Source organism: Psammomys obesus, unplaced genomic scaffold, assembly GCF_907164565.1.
Source record: "Psammomys obesus unplaced genomic scaffold, mPsaObe1.curated_primary_1811, whole genome shotgun sequence".
Taxonomy (NCBI): domain Eukaryota; kingdom Metazoa; phylum Chordata; class Mammalia; order Rodentia; family Muridae; genus Psammomys; species Psammomys obesus.
Window position 1 is genome coordinate 11,997,627 of NW_026585689.1, and position 22,928 is coordinate 12,020,554.

Here is a 22,928-nt window from a genome sequence, read left to right on the forward strand (position 1 = left end):
CTCCAGCACAGCCCAGGCTAGGTCATCCAGTGTTGGCGTTGGCAGGAGGCAGTTTCAGCTCTCTGGCTCTCATGCTCCCATGCCCTCGGCACCCACTCACCATGCGCACCCAGTCAAGACGCAGGGTGCACTCTCCCAAGTCGATTCTCCTGTAGCCTGACCTCGGGTCAGGCTCATGACCTCGGGTCTGGCTCACTCATCCTTTTGCCATAAGGACCAGCTCCACTGTGTGGCCCACACGAGGCGCAGGCCCTGTTCTCCTGAGTGCTACAGCCAGTGAAGGGCAGGGGTGGCAAGCGGGAAGGATTGGCTCACGTGAGCCTCCTCCACCAGGACCAGCTCCACTAACAGTTGATCACTCTCCTGAGAGCCGCAGCTGACGAGGGAAGAGGCCCAGTTATCCTTTCTCATATCCCTGTGGGCAGCTTTCGTGACTGCTGAAGCGGTTGGGGACTGGGTAGGGCATCATCTCTGCGTTTGGGCCACCCTAAGGCAGACAAGGGGGGGAGTCATCTTTCTCACACTCACACCCTTGGGGCTGGCTCATCCACACCCCAGCTCCAAGGGCCAGCTCCACTCTGCTGCTTCAGGTGAGAGGTGGGGCCAGCTTTCCAGAACACAGCAGCCAGGATGGGGTGGGAGGCCAGTTTTACACAGCCTCTAGACATCCATGTGGACCTTGGTGGCTGCCCCGACCAGGGACATCTCAGTTCTTCAGTAGTAATATGAGTCATGGACACCGACACCAACCTTTGCTGCTGAGCAGCCATGAACCCACACACGGCCCTCAGAAGCAGCTTGGGCTGGGACCTCATCATGGCTGGAGGTGATGGGGCTGGCCACTCACAACAGGCTACTTCTCTTCACCCTGGAGTCTCCAATTCCATCTCTTTTCATAACGCTCAAGCTGTTCTACATCTCTTTCTCTCCCACCTGTCCACCACATACCTGGTACATTGTGGTGATTCCTGCTGCAGGCTGGCCACGTGACGCAGCTGGTGGGCCCCTGGGTGACATCCTCCCAGACTCCATGCTGCTGTGTGTCATGGTGGCCAGCGAGTGACTACAGCTCAGCTCTGCCAAGCTCCGGAGGCCAAGTCTGTGGGGAGGTCTGCAGGTCTCGGTCATCCTCCGCCAACTCGTGCTTCTCTCCCTACCTGCACAGCGAGGCAAGGCAGAGGGCAAGTCTCTGTCTTCCTCCTGCTGCATTGCGCTGCCTGGATTTAATTTGATTGGATTTTTATGTGTCCTAGGCATAAAACAGCTTTAGCCACTAAGCCCGGCATCAAGCTAGGATGAACAAAGGAGTTACCATCTGCTCTGCCCCTGACTGATACAAAAACACCAACACCGAAGGGTGTCTTTTTGTCCGTCGCCAGGGGGGCTAATAAAAATTCTTAATTAAGAGGCGGGGCAAGATGGCAGCGCCGGGAGGACTCTCATTCTGAGGAGCAGCACAGCAGGATTGGCACAGTGACCAGCAATCAGAACTCGCGGCCATAAAACACAAGTGGTTGTGTTTCTCAGGTGAGAGGATACCCCACGGTGGGGGATTCGATCAGCTTTAACTAAACCGCGGAAGAGATCCCCGTTCCGCCAGGCGCTTGGTCGCCAGCCCAGAGCTACACGCCAGCGCGATCTGGTCACGGTCCCAGACTGAACTGTGGGCCCACAACACCATAGACTGGATTTCCCAGTCGAGAGATAACCCCACGGAGCAGGAAACAATTGGGACCGACCCCAGGTTACCCAGACATCCCCTGGAAAAGACTCGGGTTCCGCGGGTGCCCCAGGAGCCAGCCCAGACCCAGAGCCGGGAGGGACAAAGGCGCCTGCACAGAGCCCTGCCTGCGCGCGTGATTCGCCGCCTCAGATAGAACTGTGGGCACCAGGGCAACAGGGCACCAGACTGCGTGTCTCTGGCAGGAGGAAACCCCCAGCGGAGGGGGTCAGCAGCTCTAACGCTTAGGACACCCAGCACCAAAATACTTCCTGGACTCACGCAGACTCTAGTGCAGGCAGAAGCGCTGTGCTCTGCCGCCATTGTTGCGTTCCCCTGGGGCACTGGGACACACAGCTGCATCCTCGGACCTGCAGGAGCCAAAGAGCCATTACAGCAGCCCTCAGATACTGTGCCAGGGATCGGCCAGTTGTCCCTGGCTGGACTGCCAAAACTGTAGGAATCCCTGATCTTTCAGGGGGGCTGCACCCACAGCGTCTGGACCAGAGTGGTGCCTACAGCCGCCATCCCAGACAGAGACACACAGCTTCTGGTCCAGAGTGAGGTACCCAGCCTCCAGACCAGAACAGTGCCCCCAGGCGCCAACTCAACCTAGGTGCACATTCTCCAGGTCCAGAGCAGAGCAATCAGCCTTTGGCCCAGAGACTTGCTGAGTGCACCTCCCACTTTCTCAGACAGAACTGTGCGCCCCAGGATAACAGACTGAGTTTCCCTGTTGGGAGAAAACCCCATAGCTAGGGAATAGGCAGTTTCTTCAAGAGGACTGTACATGGAAACTTAGTGAGCAGCAGCACACTAAATTTATAACAAGAAACCCAGCAGTGGGGCAGCTGTCTTGAGAAATTTTATGGGTAAGAGGAGATCCCCCCCTGCCTAACATAGACCACAGCTACTACTCAGGGCTATAAACCTGAGGTGAGCAGTGGCATCCCCGGAGAAACACTGGCCATACAGTGACCATAACCAAAAAGCAGAGAAGGACTCCTTCAGGAAAAATCATCTTCCGGCCAAGGGGATACTCCCTACCTCAGGACTCCAGGAAGCACAGAAACTAACAGCCAAAACCTAAATCAGCCCAATGGGTAGAGGTCAGCGTAAAGGCTCAACCAACAAAAGACAGAGCAATATGGCATCTCCAGAACCCAGCCATCCAGGGGCGAACAGCCATGAACAATGCAGCATAATAGAAAATCAAGAAGATGACCTTACATCTATGTTGATGAAGAGAATAATAGAGGAAACAGATAAAATACGTAAAGAATTAGAGGAAGATAAAACCAAACAGATCATGGCTATCCGTAAAGAAATGGAGGAAGATAAAGACAAGCAAATTAGGGCCATCCGTGAAGAAATACGGGAAGATGCAGCCAAACAGCTTGTGGCCTTCAGAGAAGAAATAATTAAATCACTGAAAGAAATCAAAGAGACAGAGTTGAAGGAACTAAAAGAAAAAGAGGAAAATACAAGCAGACAGGTGAAGGAAGTAAATAAAACAACTCAAGACCTGAAGATAGAACTAGAAAAATTAAAGAAAACACAAATGGAGGAAATAATGGAGAGGAAGAATTTAGGGAAGAAAACAGGAACTACAGAGGTAAGCATAACCAACAGAATACAAGAAATGGAAGAAAGAATCTCAGGTGTAGAAGATACAATGGAAGAAATCGATGTATCTGTCAAAGAAAATGTTAAATACAAAATATTCCTGACACAGACCATCCAAGAAATCCAAGACAATATGAAAAGACAAAACCTAAGAATAATAGGAATAGAGGAAAAAGAAGACTCCCTTCTCCAAGGCCCAGAAAATATTTTCAACAAAATCATTGAAGAAAATTTCCCCAAGTTAAAGGAGAAGCCAATAAGGATACATGAGGCCTACAGAACACCCAACAAATTTGACCAGAAAAGAAAATCCTCCCACCACATAATAATCAAAACAGGAAGTATACAGAACAAAGAAAAAATACTAAAAGCTGCAAGGGAAAAAGGCCAAGTAACATATAATGGCAAACCCATTAGAATCACACCTGACTTTTCAACAGAAACTATGAAAGCCAGAAGGGCCTGGACAGATATCATGCAGACCCTAAGAGAACACAGATGTCAACCCAGGTTACTATACCCTGCAAAACTCTCAGTCCTCATAGACGGAGAAAACAAGATATTCAATGACAAAAACAAATTTCAACAATACCTACACACAAATCCAGCATTACAGAAGACACTGGAAGGGAAAATACAACCCAAGAAAATTAGCTTCTGTCAAGAAAACACAGGAAATAATTAACCTTACTACAGCAAAACAAAAAGCAACCAAGCACACAAACTTATGAACACAGCCAACATCAAAATCAAAGGATCTAACAGCCACTGGTCATTAATCTCTCTCAACATCAATGGACTCAACTCTCCAGTAAAAAGACACAGATGAACAGAATGGATACGTAAACAAAACCCAGCAATCTGTTGCATACAAGAAACACACCTAAGACACAAAGATAGACATTACCTGAGGGTAAAAGGTTGGAAGATGACTTTCCAAGAAAATGGACCCAAGAAACAAGCAGGAGTAGCCATTCTAATATCTGATAAAATAGACTTTCAACCAAAAATAATAAAAAGAGATGAGGAAGGAAACTTCATACTCATCAAGGGAAAATTCCACCAGGAAGACATCACAATCCTGAACATCTATGCCCCAAATACAAGAGCACCCACATTTGTAAAAGAAACATTGATAAAATTTAAACCACATATAGATCCACACACATTAATAGTGGGAGACTTCAACACCCCACTCTCAACAAAGGACAGGTCAACAAAACAGAAATTAAACAAAGAAACAATATCTCTGACAGAGGTCATGAATCAAATGGACCTCACAGACATCTACAGAACTTTACACCCAAACACAAAAGAATTTACCTTCTTCTCAGCACCTCATGGAACCTTCTCCAAAATAGACCATATAGTTGGTCACAAAGCAAGCCTCAACAGATACAAGAAGACTGAAATAATCCCTTGTATCCTGTCTGATCACCATGGAATAAAGCTGGACTTCAACAACAACAGAAATAGCAAAAAGCCTACACACACATGGAAACTGAACAACTTGTTACTAAATGACAGCTGGGTCAGGGAAGAAATAAAGAAAGAAATTAAAGCCTTTCTAGAACTCAATGAAAATGAAGACACAACATACCCTAACTTGTGGGACACAATGAAAGCAGTGCTAAGAGGAAAGTTCATAGCACTAAGTGCCTTCAAGAAGAAATTCGAGACAGCTCATTCAAGCAACTTAATGGCCCACTTAAAAACCCTAGAAAAAGAAGAAGCAGACACACCAAAAAGGAGTAGACGGCTGGAAATAATCAAACTCAGGGCTGAAATCAATCAATTAGAAACAAATAAAACAATTCAAAGAATCAATGAAACCAAGAGCTGGTTCTTTGAGAAAATCAACAAGATAGACAAACCCTTAGCCAAGCTAACTAAAAGGCAGAGAGACACCACCCAAATCAACAAAATCAGAAATGAAAGGGGGGACATAACTACAGACACTGAGGAAATCCAAACAATCATTAGGACTTACTTCAAAAGTCTATATGCCACAAAATTTGAAAATCTAAATTAAATGGACAATATTCTTGATCGATTTGACTCACCAAAGCTGAATCAGGACTAGGTAAATCAACTAAATAGTCCTATATCCCCCAAAGAAATAGAAGCAGTCATCAAAAGTCTCCCATCCAAAAAAAGCCCAGGACCAGATGGCTTCAGCGCAGAATTCTACCAGACCTTCAAAGAAGAGCTAACTCCAATTCTCTTCAAACTATTCCACAAAATAGAAACAGAAGGAACATTACCAAATTCATTCTATGAAGCCACAATCACCTTGGTACCTAAACCTCACAAAGACTCAACAAAGAAAGAAAATTTCAGGCCAATCTCCCTTATGAACATTGATGCAAAAATACTTAACAAAATACTTGCAAACCGGATCCAAGAACACATCAAAGATATTATCCACTATGACCAAGTAGGCTTCATCCCAGGTATGCAGGGGTGGTTCAATATACGGAAATCCATCAATGTGATCCACCATATTAACAAACTGAAAGAAAAAAACCACATGATAATCTCCCTAGATGCTGAAAAAGCATTTGACAAAATCCAACATCCAATCATGTTTAAAGTACTGGAGAGATCAGGGATACAAGGCACATATCTAAACATAGTAAAGGCGATATACAGCAAGCCTATAGCCAACATCAAACTGAACAGAGAGAAACTTAAAGCAATCCCACTGAAATCAGGGACAAGACAAGGCTGCCCACTGTCTCCATATCTCTTCAACATAGTGCTGGAAGTCCTTGCTAGAGCAATAAGACAGTCGAAGGAGATCAAGGGGATACAGATGGGAAAAGAAGAAGTCAAATTATCACTATTTGCAGATGATATGATAGTATATATGAGTGACCCCAAAAACTCTACCAGGGAACTCCTACAGCTGATAAACACCTTCAGCAAAGTGGCTGGATACAAAATTAACTCAAAAAAATCAGTAGCACTCCTGTATACAAAAGACAAAAGGGCTGAGAAAGAAATTAGAGAAACAACACCATTCACAATAGCCACAAATGACATAAAGTACCTTGGCGTAACCCTAACCAAGCAAGTCAAAGACTTGTATGAAAAAAATTTCAAGTCTCTGAAGAAAGAATTAGAGGAAGATATGAGAAGATGGAAAGATCTCCCATGCTCATGGCTTGGCAGGATTAACATAGTAAAAATGGCGATCTTACCAAAAGCAATCTACAGATTTAATGCAATTCCCATCAAATTGCCAACACAATTCTTTACAGACCTGGAAAGAAAAATTCTCAACTTCGTATGGAATAACAAGAAACCGAGAATTGCTAAAACAATCCTCTACAATAAAAGATCTTCTGGAGGTATCTCCATCCCTGATCTCAAGCTGTACTATAGAGCAACAGTTATAAAAACTGCATGGTACTGGCATAGAAACAGAATGGTGGATCAATGGAATCGAACAGAAGACCCAGAAATAAACCCACACACTTACGGACACCTGATTTTTGACAAAGATGCCAAAACCATACAATGGAAAAAAGATAGCATCTTTAACAAATGGTGCTGGTCCAACTGGATGTCTACATGTAGAAAAATGCAAATAGATCCATACTTATCACCCTGCACAAAACTGAAGTCCAAGTGGATCAAAGACCTCAACATAAAACCAGACACATTAAATCGGCTAGAAAAAAAAGTGGGGAATACCCTAGAACTCATTGGTACAGGAGAAAACTTCCTGAACAGAACACCAACAGCACAGGCTCTAAGAGCAACAATCAATAAATGGGACCTCATGAAATTGAAAAGCTTCTGTAAAGCAAAGGACACCGTCATCAAAACAAAGCGACTGCCTACAGATTGGGAAAGAATCATCACCAACCCTCTATCTGACAGAGGACTCATATCCAATATATATAAAGAACTAAACAAGCTGAAAAGCAACAAACCAAGTAATCCACTTAAAAAATGGGGAACAGAGCTAAAGAGAGAATTCTCTGAAGAGGAATATCGAATGGCAGAGAAGCACTTAAAGAAATGCTCAACCTCATTAGCCATTAGGGAAATGCAAATCAAAACAACCCTGAGATTTCACCTTACACCCATCAGAATGGCCAAGATGAAAATCTCAAGGGACAACACATGCTGGAGAGGTTGTGGAGAAAGGGGAACCCTTCTCCACTGCTGGTGGGAATGTAAACTTGTACAACCACTCTGGAAATCAATCTGGCGCTTTCTCAGACAACTAGGAATAGCACTTCCTCAAGATCCAGCCATACCACTCCTAGGCATATACCCAAAAGAGGCGCAAGTACACCAAAAGGACATTTGCTCAACCATGTTTGTAGCAGCTTTATTTGTAATATCCAGAAGTTGGAAACAACCCAGATGCCCCTCAACTGAAGAATGGATGCAGAAACTGTGGTACATCTATACAATGGTGTATTACTCAGCAATGAAATTTGCAGGTAAATGGTGGGACCTGGAAAGGATCATCCTGAGTGAGTTGTCCCAGAAGCAAAAAGATACTCACGGTATATACTCACTCATATAAACATACAATATAGAATAAACCCACTAAAAGCTGTACATCTAAACAAACTAAGCAAAAGAGAGGACCCTAACTAAAATGTTCAATCCCCATCCTGAAAGGCAAAGAGGATGGACATCAGAAGAAAACGAAAATAGGAAACAACCTCGGAACCCGCTACAGAGGGCCTCTGAAAGCCAGAAGAAAACAGGAAACAACCTTGAAACCTGCCACAGAGGGCCTCTGAAAGCTTCTGCAGTATAGACTGTCAAAGCAGATGCTGAGCCTGATGGCCAACTGATGGGCAGAGTGAATGGAATTTTATGTAAGAAGTGGGAAATAGTAAGAGCTGGAGGGAATAGGAACTCCACAAACAGAGCAACAGAACAAGATAATTTGAACACAGGGAACTTCCCAGAGACTCATACTCCAACCAAGGACTATTCGTGGAGATGACCTGGAACCCCTGCACAGGTGTAGCCCATGGCAGTTCAGTGTCCAAGTGGGTTCCATAGTAATGGGAAGAGGGACTGCCTCTGACATAATCTGATTGGCCTGCTCGTTGATCACTTCCCCCTGAGGGGGGAGCAGCCTTATCAGGCCACAGTAGAGGACAATGCAGCCACTTTTGATGAGAACTGATAGATTATGATCAGAAAGAAGGAGAGGAGGACCTCCCCTATCAGTGGACTTGGGGAGTGGCATGCATGCAGAAAGGGGAGGGAGGGTGGGATCGGCAGGCGAGGAGGGAGGGGCTCTTGGGGGGATACAAAATGAATAAAGTGTAATTAATAAAAAAATAAAAGATTTATTAAAAAAATTCTTAATTAAAAAGAACCTATTTCTCTATTTTAGTTGAGCAGTACTGCTGAAGTGAGACGATGTGCTAGACTAAGCATCCTACTTCAGGTAGCTTAAGTTACGGTCTGAGATTTAAAGCATGTAGACCACGTCCATTTGGGGCGGATGTGTTCTACACGTCTTCTTACAAGATCCAGGATAGGTGAGGTCCCTTGTCCATGCTGCTAGACTATCCGTCAACCACCTGTACATGTGGGGCGGGTGAGGCATAGAGAAAAGAAGCAGGTGATGCTCTTTCCCTTGGAGTTCTCTCGCAGAAGCGACATGAAGCATGTCTCACGTCCTGTGGCCAAATGCATTTACATAGGCACACTTAGCTTTGGAGGGGCAAGCAAGAAAAGACAACTTCATTAACTTCCCAGAAGGAAAAAAAAAAAACAAACAAACAAGCTAAAATACTTAGTGAATGAACGACACTGAATGCTACCACATGGAATCTGAATTCATGTGAATCCATCTAAATCTGTTGAATGCTGAAGACTATTTTAATTAGGCATTTATCCCAGAGCCATTTAGACTTAATCGCTGTGTGCCTAGTAAATTGGTCTCTCACAGGTGTGAATATGAGCTCAGATGTAACAGCGCAGTTTAAAGGAACAGGTGATTAGATGGCCAGCTAGAATGCTTCACTGTCGGGGGTGGGGAGGAAGGACAGGTTCTGGAATGGAGCCAAGAAGTAAGCCAGTGTAAGGGGACACTGTGACACTGCAAAGGAAGGCAGGAGTGAAAGTTGGAAGACCAGTTTTAACCCATAATTTGGCAATTTCTGGCTAATTGTATGGCCATTGTTTGTCTGCCAAGAGCCTTTGCTTTTTCTGGGCTAAAAGATACAGAACCAAATGGGTACTTCATGTCAAGAACCTTGTGAGTCATAAGCACTCTATAGCTCTCATAGAAAAAAATGCTATTCTGAGTCGTGTGCATGATTAGACTATGCCCAGGTTTAAGTGCTGAAGACTCTGCTTCAGTCTCAGAAAATAGCATTGCTGATTGGCATTGTACCAGCTCATATCATAGATTTTTACATAGGTCAGCAACTCTACTTTTAAAATGAAAAAAAGTGATAATAAAATTTATTACACTTCACAGACTCATATTGTAGTACTCTGAGCTTGTGTCATTTTCAATCACTGACCAGAAAAAACAAAAAAAAAAAAAGACTCTAAGCAACCAAAGAATACTAAATAAAGTGACAGAGCAGGAAATGACTAGAGGAGGAAATAAAGTGTCACTGGAGGAAGGCAAAGGGAGAAAAAAAATCCATAGGATTCTATATCTCCAAACTGGATGTTTAGCAGTATTTGCAACTTGCTTCTTTGTTATACCACCACATTTTCAATATATTGGAGCTTTGGTTCATTCAGTAAACATTATTATAGGTTTTCTAATATTTAAAGCTTCAAGCCTTCCTTTCCATTGTCCTTTGTTCCTCTTCCTTTCTCTCTATGCTTTCTATGCTCCTGTACCACAGGTACCATATGCTGGGCAGAGAAGTATTAGTACAGATACAAATGTACCCAGAACATCCTCTGCCCTAGAGAGGCAGTAGTGAGGAGGAAGCACTAATGGATGTCTGAATGGAATGCTTCAAGAACAGGAAAATGAAAATAACTGTTTATGGAAGTCAGGAAAGGGACATAGAGATGGCGATAGATTTTTAAAACTTTGGGAGTGTGCCTTTGTCTGCTAGCCCATCTTGCCAAACAGGAGGTGGTTATACTGAGTTGAGTTCATTGTATACGAAGAAAGGGAGAAAGGAAGAAAACTTCAACTAGAGGAAATGACCTGTGCTCCAGCTATGCACCATGAATATTGAAAAGGTTTAGGTATGGTTTGAGTGTGTGTTGGTAACTGGACACCAGTGTGATGAGGCTAAGAGGCAGTATGGAACATTTGGTGGTTTGTGCCTAGTGGGAAATTTGGTCACTGATGCACTGCACTTGGAAGCAACTGATTTAAATTTATGGGACCCTGGTGTTAGTTTTCATAAAAACTAGCCTGATCCTCCTCCTGTTTATTTCTAGCTTCCTGTTTGATGATACTTTCTCCGTTTCCAATGTATTCCTACTATGATGCCATTTGCTATAAAGTTCTTACCAGATCAAATATGTGTTATGTGTGAACAGTGATGTGATGAGCTAACTAAATATCTCTCTCTATATGTATATGTGTGTGTGTGTGTGTATGTGTGTATGTGTGTATGTATGTATGTATGTATGTATGTATGTATGTATTAGTCTCAGGCATTCTATCATACAAACATATATGAACCAATGTAAATGTTGAGGGGTGGATTGGGAGGAGTGGTAAGATATATTGTATAAAAGAAGAATAAATACCAAAAAAGTAGCTAATATATAGTATTTTGAAGTATATAGGTACATTTGAAACAAGGTGAGATTACAAATATACATGCATATATATATATGCCTGATTACAATATTTTTTTGTATAAAGAGTTACCGAGGAATTTTTGTGGTGTGTACCTAGTGTACTTTAAATAGCTTATAGGAGAAAAAAACTCTAATCTAAAAACTAGGCCTGGGGAGAAAGAGCAGTTAATAAAATGCTCACTATGAAAATATAAGGACCTGGGTTCAAGTTCTAACATCTATGGGAAAAATCCAACAGTGATGCTTCACATTTGTAATCCTAGTTCTAGCTAAGTGGTGACAGATGTATCCCTGAAAAATATAAATGTTGGGGGTGGACTGGGAGCAAGGACCCTCACTTTTTGTACTACATGAAACTCAATAGAAAATGGATTAAGCCTATCCACATAAGATCTTGTACCCTGGAATTGGTAGGGGCAGAGCAAGGAGCACACGTCTTTACTGCAGTGTTCAGGGAAGTACACTCTGAGTAGGACTATTGTACCACAGGACAAAACACCAGCAACTGACAAATGGATTTTCATTTAACTAAAATGCTTCTGAACATCAAAGGAAACTGTCAACTGATTTAAGACACACCTGACAGAGTAGAAGAAAATCTTCATTAGCTAAACATCTGACGTGGATTATACAAAGAACTAAAATAGAATATACAAAGAACTAAAAAACCCAAATGTCAAGAAAAGAAACAGTGCAGTTGAAAAATAGACTATGGATCTTAATGGAACGTTCTCAAAAGAAGAAATACTAATATCTATGGAATATTTTTTCAAAGTTTTTAATAACCTTAGGGATCAGAGAAATGAAAACCAAAATACTTTGACTTTTATCTTACCTCAGGCAGTATGACAAAGATAAAAAAAATCTCAAATAACAACAAATTCTGGCATGAATGTGGGGAAAGGGAAATAGTTATTCACTGTTGGTTGGTGTGCAAACCTTTCAGACCTTATGGAAATCAGTGTGAAGGTTCCTTATAAAGTGAGAAAAAGTTCTACCACAGATTCAGCTTTATCTCTCTTAAGCATACACCCGAAGAACTCTCCATCTAATTACAGAGTACTTGCTCATCCATGCTCATTGCTGGTCTATTCACAATAGTGGAAATGGGAGCAGCCTAGAATGCCCATCAGCCAGTGAAAACATCATGAAAATGTGGTACCTTTATACAATGGAATTTTATGCAGTTGTAAAGAATAAAAAAATATGAACCTTGCAGATAAATGGCTGGGACTGGACACAATCATCCTAAGTGAGGCACTATGATTCCTGTTCTCTTTTATATGTTATCCCTAGCTTTTAGATATGTATGTTCATCCTGGAGTAACTTTAGAAGGCAGGAAGCAAGTAAATTGCCATGAGCAGGTTTTTTAGGGAGTGGTGTGAAGGGGGAAAGGGAATAAAAGAGCAGAAAAGATTATATAAGGTAGGGGATGGGAAAGCAGGGTAAAGAAAGGGTTTGAGAAGGGAGAACTAATAATAATGACCTTTAAAAAAACCTATGAAAATCATGTGCTTTATGAACTTCCTAAGATATGTACATATACAAACATTTAAATGATGGGACCCTACTAAGAGGCAACAGTCCCTCCGTCAGACACTCTACACTGTTAAACAAAGCCCAGTGCCAGCTATAAGTTAGTTTTTGGTCACTGGGTCCCCGTAGACCAGTGGTTCTCAACCTGTGGGTCGCAAACTCCTTAAGGGGTCAGATGACCTTGGTCACAGGGATCAAATGCCAGATACTCTACACATCAGACATTTATGTTACAAGTCATAACAGTAGCAACATTACAATTATGAAGTAGCAATGAAAATAATTTTACAGTTGGTCACTGCAACAGGAAAAGATGTATTAATAGGTGGCAACATTAGGATGGTGAAGAACCACTGCCATAGCCCCTGTACGCAATACACCCTGTTGGCATATTTTTTAACTTTTTTTATTTGGGAAGACCCCTGTGTTCAAATTTTCTGGTTCTGTTGCTCTCCTTGTGGGGTTCCTGTCCTCTTCAGATCTTACTATTTCCCACTTCTTACATAAGATTCCATGCACTCTGCCCAACAGTTGGCCATAAGTCTCAGCATCTGCTTTGATACTCTGCAGGGCAGAGGCTTTCAGAGACCCTCTGTGGCAGGTTCCTAGGTTGTTTCCCGTTTTCTTCTTCTTCTGATGTCTATCCTCTTTGTCATTTGGGATGGGAATTGAGTGTTTTAGTCAGGCTCCTCTCTTTTGATTAGTTTCTTTAGATGTACAGATTTTAGTAGGTTTATCCTATGTTAGATGTCTATATGAGTGAGTATATACCGTGTGTGTCTTTCTGCTTCTGGGTCTTCCCAGAGACTCATACTCCAACCAAGTACCAGGCATGGAGATAACCTAGAAACCCTGCACAGATGTAGTCCATGGCAGTTCAGTGTCCAAGTGAGTTACATAGTAATGGGAGGAAGGACTGCCTCTGATATAATCTGATTGGCCTGCTCTTTGATCACCTCCCCTTGAGTGGGGAACAGCCTTACCAGGCCACAGAAGATGACAATGCAGCCATTCCTGATAAGATCTGATAGACTAAGATCAGAAGGAAGGAGAGGAGAACCTCTCCTATCAGTGGACTTGGGGAGGGGCATGTGTAACAAAAGGGGAGGGAGGGTGGGATTGGGAGGGGAGGAGGGAGGGGCTTATGAGGGATACAAAGTGAATAAAGTGTTATTAATAAAATAAAATTTTAAAAAATCTATTTTATTTGGGTTCTTATGTCTACCACCCTTCTCTACCCCAATCCTCCAACACCCCTTACTCCAAGTAGAAGAGATGTGGGAAGAGGGGGCATTGAGTTATCTTTAGAATGCTTCCTGCTGATTAGGGGCATTGATATCCTTGGGGCAAGTCTAATCTTTGTCTCATCAGGATATCCCAATTTCATCTTACTGTCTATTTCTTCATGACCAGATGACAAACCAGCAACAGCAGGAGCAGGAACCAGCAGGAGGAATAGCTGCACTCCTCTCTTTGGGCTCTGGTCTTTTTACCCTCTCTCGAGGCCCCAGAATTAAACTATGTTCAGCTGGCAGAATCACACCCCTGCCAGAGCAAGCATGAGGCAAATAGTCAGCTGCTGTGGACAACCTAACACAGTCCCATATCCAACACCTGGGATTAAAACAAAAAAATATGTTTACATAACATAACTGGATTTTTTAAGACACGAAAATTCTTACCACAACAGGCTATTGTCATTGTCTTTGATTACCTTTCTAAAACTTGGCCATAAAACCTTATTGCTGAAGTCACCTCATATTTAAGTCATATCTCATGGAAAAATTAAACTGATACCAACCTCAAAGTTTCATACCTACTGGCGAGCTTTTATAATGCTGGAAATTGCTATATATGCTACAGGAAAAGTACTCAACAGTCTTACCGACCTGTGAACCATTTGAGTTACAACAATGATTGGCCTGGCAAGATATGGCCAGTGATAGTAACATGAATATTATGAGAGTTACTAAATCATATTTTGATTGAATTTAAAGCCCACTTCACAAGATGGAACTCATGCCTGCTATTGTTAAATGGGTCAAGAACTCATAGTTGTGTAGGTCATAGGCCTTAGAGGACAAATGTTTTAGTTAGAGTCTCTATTGCTACAGTGAAACACCATGACCAAAAAACAAGTTGGAGTAGAAGGGGTTTATTAGGCTTATATTTCCACAATGTAGTCCATCACTGAAGGAAGCTATTACAGGCAGCTGGAGGCAGGAGCTGATGTAGAAGTCATGGAAGAATGTTGCTTACTGGCTTGCTCCACATGGCTATTTCAGCCTACTTTCTTATAGAACCCAGGACCACCAGCTCCCCAATCAATCACTAATTAAGAAAATACCCTGCAGGCTCACCCAAGCCTGATCTCATCAAGGCACTTTTTTCAATTAAAGTTTCCTCCTCTCTGATGACTATAATTTGGGTCAAGAAGGCAAAAATCTAGCCAGCACAACAACTTGTATTATTCTGCTAAAAAGACATAGTATTAAACCTACTCCTAATGACTTACTGTTATACACATATATTAATGCATTTCTCAAATGATATCAGGGTTTTTTGTTGTTGTTTTGATTTGCAGTAGGTGGTGATGAACATAAAGACCCACAGCTAGTCAGAGAAAAGAGACAGTGCTCAGGCTCCCATGTATATCAATCACTTGAAGAGGGATGATTGTAAGAACTGGAGGTAGTGAAGGACTGATGTGACACCATGTTTTTCAGACATGATCCATTTCGCACAGATGAAGTCGGAGTGGTGACTGTGTGCACAAGAGCCGGCAGCCGAATACTCGAAGACAACCCTAGATGAGAAGTCATCGGAAACTAGGGGAAAGAGAAGCATTTTTCTTCAGGAGTGTGAACCCTCGATAGACAGCTCATGCTCCAGTGGATGGCCCCGCACTTACGCACACACTAGCAGCACTTATAGAACTCGGCTACAGAACAAAACAAAATTAAAAAACAAAACAAAACATGAAGCCACGAAGCAAAGTGGTGGTGGGGACATGGTTGAGGTGGAGGGAGTGGAAGTGGATTTTGTCAGAATACATCAACTGAATTATGAAATTCTCAAACAGCCACAGAAAGAAACCCACAGGTAAATGGCCCTTGAGGAATGAAACCTAAGGGCGACCTCTGACTTCCACGTGCCTCCATATACACACGCACATATATCCTCACATTCATATGTGCATACACCCATATATATTGTCTCAGTGTGTACAATGTTCGCAAACAGAAAAAAATATGATTTGCTTTCTAGGTTTCTTGTGACTTACTATATTAATCTATCTATTCTTATCTAAAATTATCCTCTCCACATACAGAGTTTGTCTTGAGTGCACCGTTGAAATTACCTTCACATAACTTAAAGTTTCCTGATTTTCAAGTAATTGTATAACAGCATCGGCCCTTGTTAAGGAACCTGGTACACATACGCAGCTTCTTAACTTTAAAAAGTTTTTTGGACTTAGGCTTAACTTTCTTGTAATCATCACAAACATGCAGACACAAGGAATGTCTTTGAGATCTTTCCATTGTGTATCCCAGTGCTGAAAGCTTTCAAACCGAACAGAGCTGTCATGAAATTCATTTCTCGTTCCCATGCCATTTCAGCACTGCCAAGAAGAACCTGAAGTCATGAGCAAGCCAACTTTTGGTAACCAAAGAGCCAAAGGTAATAGTTCAATGATATTACCTTTTTAGAATGAATTCATTTTCATCTTGTGATAATAAAGAACTTTTGGAAAAAAAAATATAACCATATTCTAGGAAGCTTTAGCATACTGGAAACATTTTAGTCCTCACAGCTTCATACTTTAAAAATAATATATACTTTTTCTCCATAGATAGAACACACATTATGTAGATTTTATAGACTGATATACTCATGATAAAGTTACATTTAGTATCAACTACAGCTCTAGAGTATTTTGATTGACTTTCTTTACCATATTCTTGATTAACTAGATTCTTAAAATTTTGTATTTGCTATCCTTTAAAATTAGATGGAAATCAATAAATTAGCAATGCCTTTTGAGTGAAGTAGTTAACTGCCATCTGTAGAACCTTCATCTCTGGGACACTTTTTGAAGTTTTGTGAAGCCAGGCTTGTTTTCTGAGTAGCAGAACAGGAAAGGTGATGTTGTAAGGTGACTACAGCCAGGGGCCAGAACACAATGCCTTGGAATAATGAGAAAGGGATTAAGTGTGTTTCTTGCCTTTATAAGCCTTTTGTTTACTTCGCCATTATCCTGCTTGTATTAAACAGTTACTACTTACAACAGAATTTCTTTTCTTTTTCTAAAAACTTATTTTATTTTTAAGTGTCTGTCTGTCTGTCTGTCTGTCTCTCTCTCTCTCTCTCTCTCTCTGTGTGTGTGTGTGTGTGTGCCACATGTATGGTGGTATACTTAGAGGCTAAAGATGTAGTAAGGATTCCCTGGAGCTGGAGTTACAAGTGATTGTGGGCTTCCTCATATGGGTAGTGGGACTCAAACTTTGCTCCTCTAGAAGAGTAATGGTCTCTTAACCACTGAGCCATCATCTCTCCAGCCTAGGAACTGACTTTTCTGAGTTTAGGATTCTGGCTTACATAACAGATTTGGAAAGACACTTGGCTACTGCGTTCACAGACTGCACCCTATCAATCCAGTCATTGGAAAACAGATAAAAGATCTAACACTAGGGAAGAAAACTTCTGAGGCTGAACTGATTTTTTTTCCCTTGGGATATCAGAATTTTTTTCTCCTTGAGATATCAGGTTTAGAGCATGCCTGCACTGTTTTTGTTAGCATGATTGCTTTTGCTGTGTAGGAGTTTGGTGAGGTAAGTTAGCAACCTTAGGGGCTTCTTTAAAAGTATGTGGTTAATTTGCCCCAAGTAACCCTGGCTCAGTTCTAGACATCTGCAGCAGCACTACAGCATGGAAAGGTGGTCCAACACTGTCCAAAAGGCTAAATGAAACCTGAGACGTAGCAATGCCTTCTGCACTCCATTTGTCTCTAAATCAAGACATTTGCTAGACTATTAGGATGTCTGGAGTAGAGGCTGAAGGGCTGGATGGAAACTCATGAATGGCAGAGTTGGAAATTCTGAACTCTTTGAAAGCTGAGTAGAAAGAGGTCAACGGGGCTTTCAATCCAGCACTTGAAGTGGCTGTTTCAAGCAGGAGACTGAGAAAAATGTAGATGGAGACAATTATCCCAGTGAAGACTGGCTTCTCTTGGTAGCTACTGCATGATCTGTACAAGGAGAAGGGTGTGCTCGCTGGTGAAAGATATGATCCTTCAGTAGGCATCTTTTTTAAAAATATTTAATGTCTGATACACCTTACAAAATAGTAGAGAATATTAATGATCAAAAGAAAAAAGTCTGAAAAATAGTAAACTTAATAATAGAGGAGCTGACCAAGATGTCAATAAATCAGGTAAAGCATTCAAAATACCTGTGATTAAAAAAAAAAAATCAGTCAAAAGAAAAAAAAAAACACAAAATACCTGTGATTGGATGGATTGGGTAAATCACAGAGGATGGAAGGAATAGGTGAAGGTGCAGAGAATCACATTAGATTTAAAACATAAAACAACTGAGAACCAAAAGACACATTCTCCCAGGTTACAAACTTGATAGATGGATTTGACAGTAGGAAAGTGAGTTGAAGGAAAAGTCAGAGGGAATATAAACTCAAGAATATAGAAATAGTTACAAGAAAAGGTGAGTGGAGAGGTGCAGAATAATACAGAGGTCTAATGTACATATAATAGTGTCCCATCAGCAAAAGAGAGAAGAAGGCGAAATCACCATATATGCCAACATCGATGAAAGACGCCAATCGACAAACTCAACAAACTGGGAAGTTTAATGATAAACAAAGGCAGTAATACCGAAGTGTTTCATGAAATCCTTTGAAAACAAAGTGCAAGGATCAATATTAAAAATCCATATCTCATAAAGCAAAAATAAAAGCAAAACATAACTTCTTCAAGAGAAATAAAGAAAACTAGAAGAGAGTGAACTGACACCCTTAAAATATAGGAAGAAAATAATAACTAAACTATAATTTCACACAAATTAATTGTATCAAAATGTAAAGATACCTTTGGTCAAATAGCCATGTAAGAGAATTTGTCACTAGCATGTGTACCTTTGTAAAACTAAATGAGCTTCCTCCAATTCAAAGTGCTGTGTTCCATTTTAACTCAGTCCAGCAAGTTCTAATTTCTCCTTTAATTATATTGTAATGATAGTGTATGCGCTGTACATATTATAAAGGATAAAGATGAACTCAGCTATTCTAATTTATAGCCCAAGAAGCTAGAAAACAAGAACTCATCAAAACTAAGGAAAATATAAGGAAACAAGAACATGAAGGGTAAAAAATTTTAAATTAGGATGGATAGGCAGTACAGTGTCCAGGTGGGTTCCATAGTAATGGGAGCAGGGACTGTCTCTGACATGAACGGATTGGCCTGCTTTTTGATCACCTACCTCTAAGGGGGGAACAGCCTTACCAGGACACAGAGGAAGACAATGCAGCCACTCCTGATGAGAACTGATAGACTAGGATCAGAAGGAAGGGGAGGAAGACCTCCCTATCAGTGGACTTGGGGAGGAGCATGGGTGGAGAAGGGGGAGGAAGGGTGGGAGAGGGAGGGGAGGAAGGAGCTACAGGGGGGATACAAAGTGAACAAATTGTAACTAATAAAAAATAAATTTTAAAAATCAACTTAAAAAAAAGAAAAATAAAAATACTCAACAATGTTAATGTCAGTCCCTAACCAAGTTCATGAAGTTCTAGAAAGATTGGTGAAAAGGGAGTTTATAAGTTTTTAGAAATGTAAATACAGATATTAGAATGGACTGAACTGACTAACAAGTGTGTACTAACAAATATGATGATTTAAATGAAGTCGATTTCAAGGCTCAAAATACCCAACAACCCATTTTATGTTTTCAGAGGCACACAGGTGTCTATTTACAAAAGTTGATTCCTTGATTAAAATCTTCTCATCATATTCTGAAACCATATTTTGCCGGGTGAATTCTAGAAAATATACTAGCAGTATTGCAAATATTCCTTAAGAGACCAAAACAGGAGGGAACAGATTATAAAAGTGACAAGACACGATAATAAATAGTTATCAATTAAGTTTTTCAAGGATACTGATGCAAATTTCCAAAGATAGTATTAACAAATTCAACCTATTAATTCATAGGAAGAACATCAACACTGCAAAGAGCTTTTGTTCACATACACAAGAGTAGTTTAATACTAGAAAATCAATGCCATTCATTACGATGACCCAAAACACAGATCAACAGCAAAGCAGCCACACTATGTGATAATGCTGCATTGAAGGGATGGCTAAGAGGAAGAGCTCAGAGCATGCTGGGTGTTATGAGGATGAGAACTAGCCAGTGTTGATGGCAATGTTGTCTGAGAGGCTCGACTGGTGTGGGGACTGAATCAATACAGTCAAATTGGGAAACAGTTCGGCAAGGTCTGCTAAGCCAAATCATACCCAAGTATGTTGTAACCAACGGAAGCTTGCATATGATTTTATCAAAAAACATAACACATACTAGATAATTTTGTAACATTAATCATAATAATAAAGCACTGAAAAGCCATACTGCCTGTTGAGAATGGAGTGAATTACTAAATTGCATCATCATGACCAAGCAGAATACTGTGCAATAGTCCTGCTAAGATCCCAAGTATCTATCTGGGTATATAAGATAGTTATACTATACTTACTGATAATAATCATAGCGAACTCTATGTAAAGAACAGTTCTTCACTAATCAACCATTTATTAATGAAACAAATTTATATAGTAATGAGACAGCTGCAGGTTTTTTAAAAAACTTTTTTATAGAAGAACTTTAGTCCTGGACAAATATTTCATAATGCTGGGCCTAGAGCAGTTTTGACAGTTTCCAGATCTGATCAGTATTTTGATTTTGCAATGCTCAGTGTTAAGCATGCTGCTTCGTATAAATTAATATTGCAAAATAACAGAAATATGTTTAGGGCCATTTCAACACTTGTTGGAAATTCTAATTCTAAGCAAAAGTTAACTTAATAATTTTTAAAATGAACTTAGCAATTCAATAATCATTTTAAATATCAAATGGTCCAACATGATACAACTAAAAAACACGCTAATTTAATACTTACATGTTGAGGAATGATGTTTCTAAACTGTTGGAAGATGCATTTCAGAGAGTACTAAGAGTCTAATAAGGATACATTCCTAGAGGGTGGTGAAGGAAGGAGCTTGGCCTAAGAGAGGAAGTATTCCACGAGGCTTACCAGTATTGGGATAGTTTTGTCTGATGTCTAACGTAGATGTATATTGTGTCCTTTTGGGGTGTATATAAAAATTAACACAAAGGACAAGTTTCATCAAATACTTCATCGTGTTCATCAAAATAATCCTTTGAATATGCAAGTTATTGTTTCTTGAATTGGTAGATGGGGCTGGAAAATATATCCCTTCAGGTTTAAAGAAAGTGGTTTGATGTGACAAATCTTTTTTTTTTTAATTTTATTTTTCTTTTTAGTTACATTTTGTTAACTCTGTGTCCCAGCTGTATCCCGCTCCCTCATTCCCTCCCCAACCCCACACTCCCTCCCTGCCCCTTTCCAAGTCCATTGATAGGGGAGGACCTCCTGATGTGACAAATCTTAAGACTGTCTCTGAGCTGGGCATGATGGTCCACTCAGGAGACTGAGGCAAAAGGACCGTGAATTCAAGATCAATCTGGGCTACATAGTAAAATCTTACTGCAAGACAAAATGAACTTGTCCCTGGGTCTGACCTTGTTCTTTTGGTATGTTTTGATGTGACATCTAATGTGCAATGGGAAGAGAGAGGGACAAGTGAAGGGCAGCTGCTTTCCTTCAGCAATAACGGCTTAGACACAGACCCTGATAGTTTACATCAGCCTGAATCAAAGTCAATTCTGCAGTGTCTTTTTAAGAGCCAGGCAATTCAACCACAAAATACAATATTTTTCTTTTCTCCACATTACTCCACTACTGACAAGTCTTCACTTCAGAACTCATCATTCAGAAATGTGTGGTTGCTTCCAGAGTGTGTCTAATACCGTTGGAACACACATTTCAGGAAGAAGTGAGAGGCCTGTCTCAGCAGCTCTATGGAGGGTACTGTGTACCTCTGGTGAAGGGCTTGGCTCGCAAGAGGCAATGTTCCTGTCCCTTTCCAACTTGGCTTTCCTTATTCTCATGTGGCTCTCTAGTATCTGAGCAGAGTCTAGTCTCCTGTCAGCTGGAGGCTTGGGTAGTAGTATCCCTTTAGCCACACAGCTACCAAAACTGGTCTGTCCCTCCATTCTCTTTAATGGTGTTTTGAGACTTTTTTTTTCTTCAGTTTTCAAGACCATTAATCATATTGACTCTTTTCTATTTTTTAAACATATTTTTCACACAGTCTTTGGCCTGGAGTGGAAATATCTCCACCGGGCATCAGCAATCACAAGCCTGGCAATTTTAGCAAAGTTGGGAGAAAACAGTACTGGTGGCCAACTGAGTTGTCCCAGTCATTAAGAGCTGGAGTGAGTCCTGATCCAGTCAGGGTTCAGCTCCTGCTACTTACCACTGTTCCTGGCAGTGGTGATTGTTGTGGCTGTACTGGGGGCCTCTGGGACTCTGGAATCTGAATCTGTGATGGGAGAGGGGAAGTCCAAGTCCTCCCAGAAGGGAGATGCCTCAGAATTACCTCAGAATGCCTCATGTGGCCTGCATGTGCCTGGCGTTTATGCCAGTCTGTCCTGGGCTACAGTGTAACTTAAACCTCCCAATGCCTATGGAGTTCCTTGGCCTCTATGGGGAAGGCTCCCTCAGGAGATTGGGGCTATTTATTATGTTTTCAGAGCAGACTCATCCGGCTACCTTTCCTAGTGCTTATGAAACTCCCACAGAAGCACTCAGTTTCTGGAGAGGAGAGAGCAAAAGAGAAACAATGCAATATTCAGGTAAAATGCTTTCTGAAAAGATTTGCAAAGAGTTCAAAGGTTTAGAGAGATGGAACCACCATAATTACAAAACCTCTTTAGTCATCTAGTGTACAGATGAAGACACAGAGAGCCTCAAACAAGCTTAGTGACTTCCAAGGTCACAGAGACAGTAATGCCAAGGTTAAAATATTCTCCCAAAGGCTGAGATTTCTGTTTTATTTTCTTCTCACTTTCACACACACACACACACACACACACACACACACACACACACACACAC

At 41.3% G+C, this 22,928-nt stretch overlaps 1 non-coding gene across 1 annotated transcript; it reads right to left on the reverse strand.

The window, feature by feature from the left end:
- Positions 1–1,240: 1,240 nt before the first annotated feature.
- On the reverse strand, positions 1,241–1,384 carry LOC129667539 (small nucleolar RNA SNORA48). The gene has a single exon (XR_008718752.1). It is a non-coding gene; the product is annotated as a small nucleolar RNA SNORA48 (small nucleolar RNA).
- Positions 1,385–22,928: the final 21,544 nt, after the last annotated feature.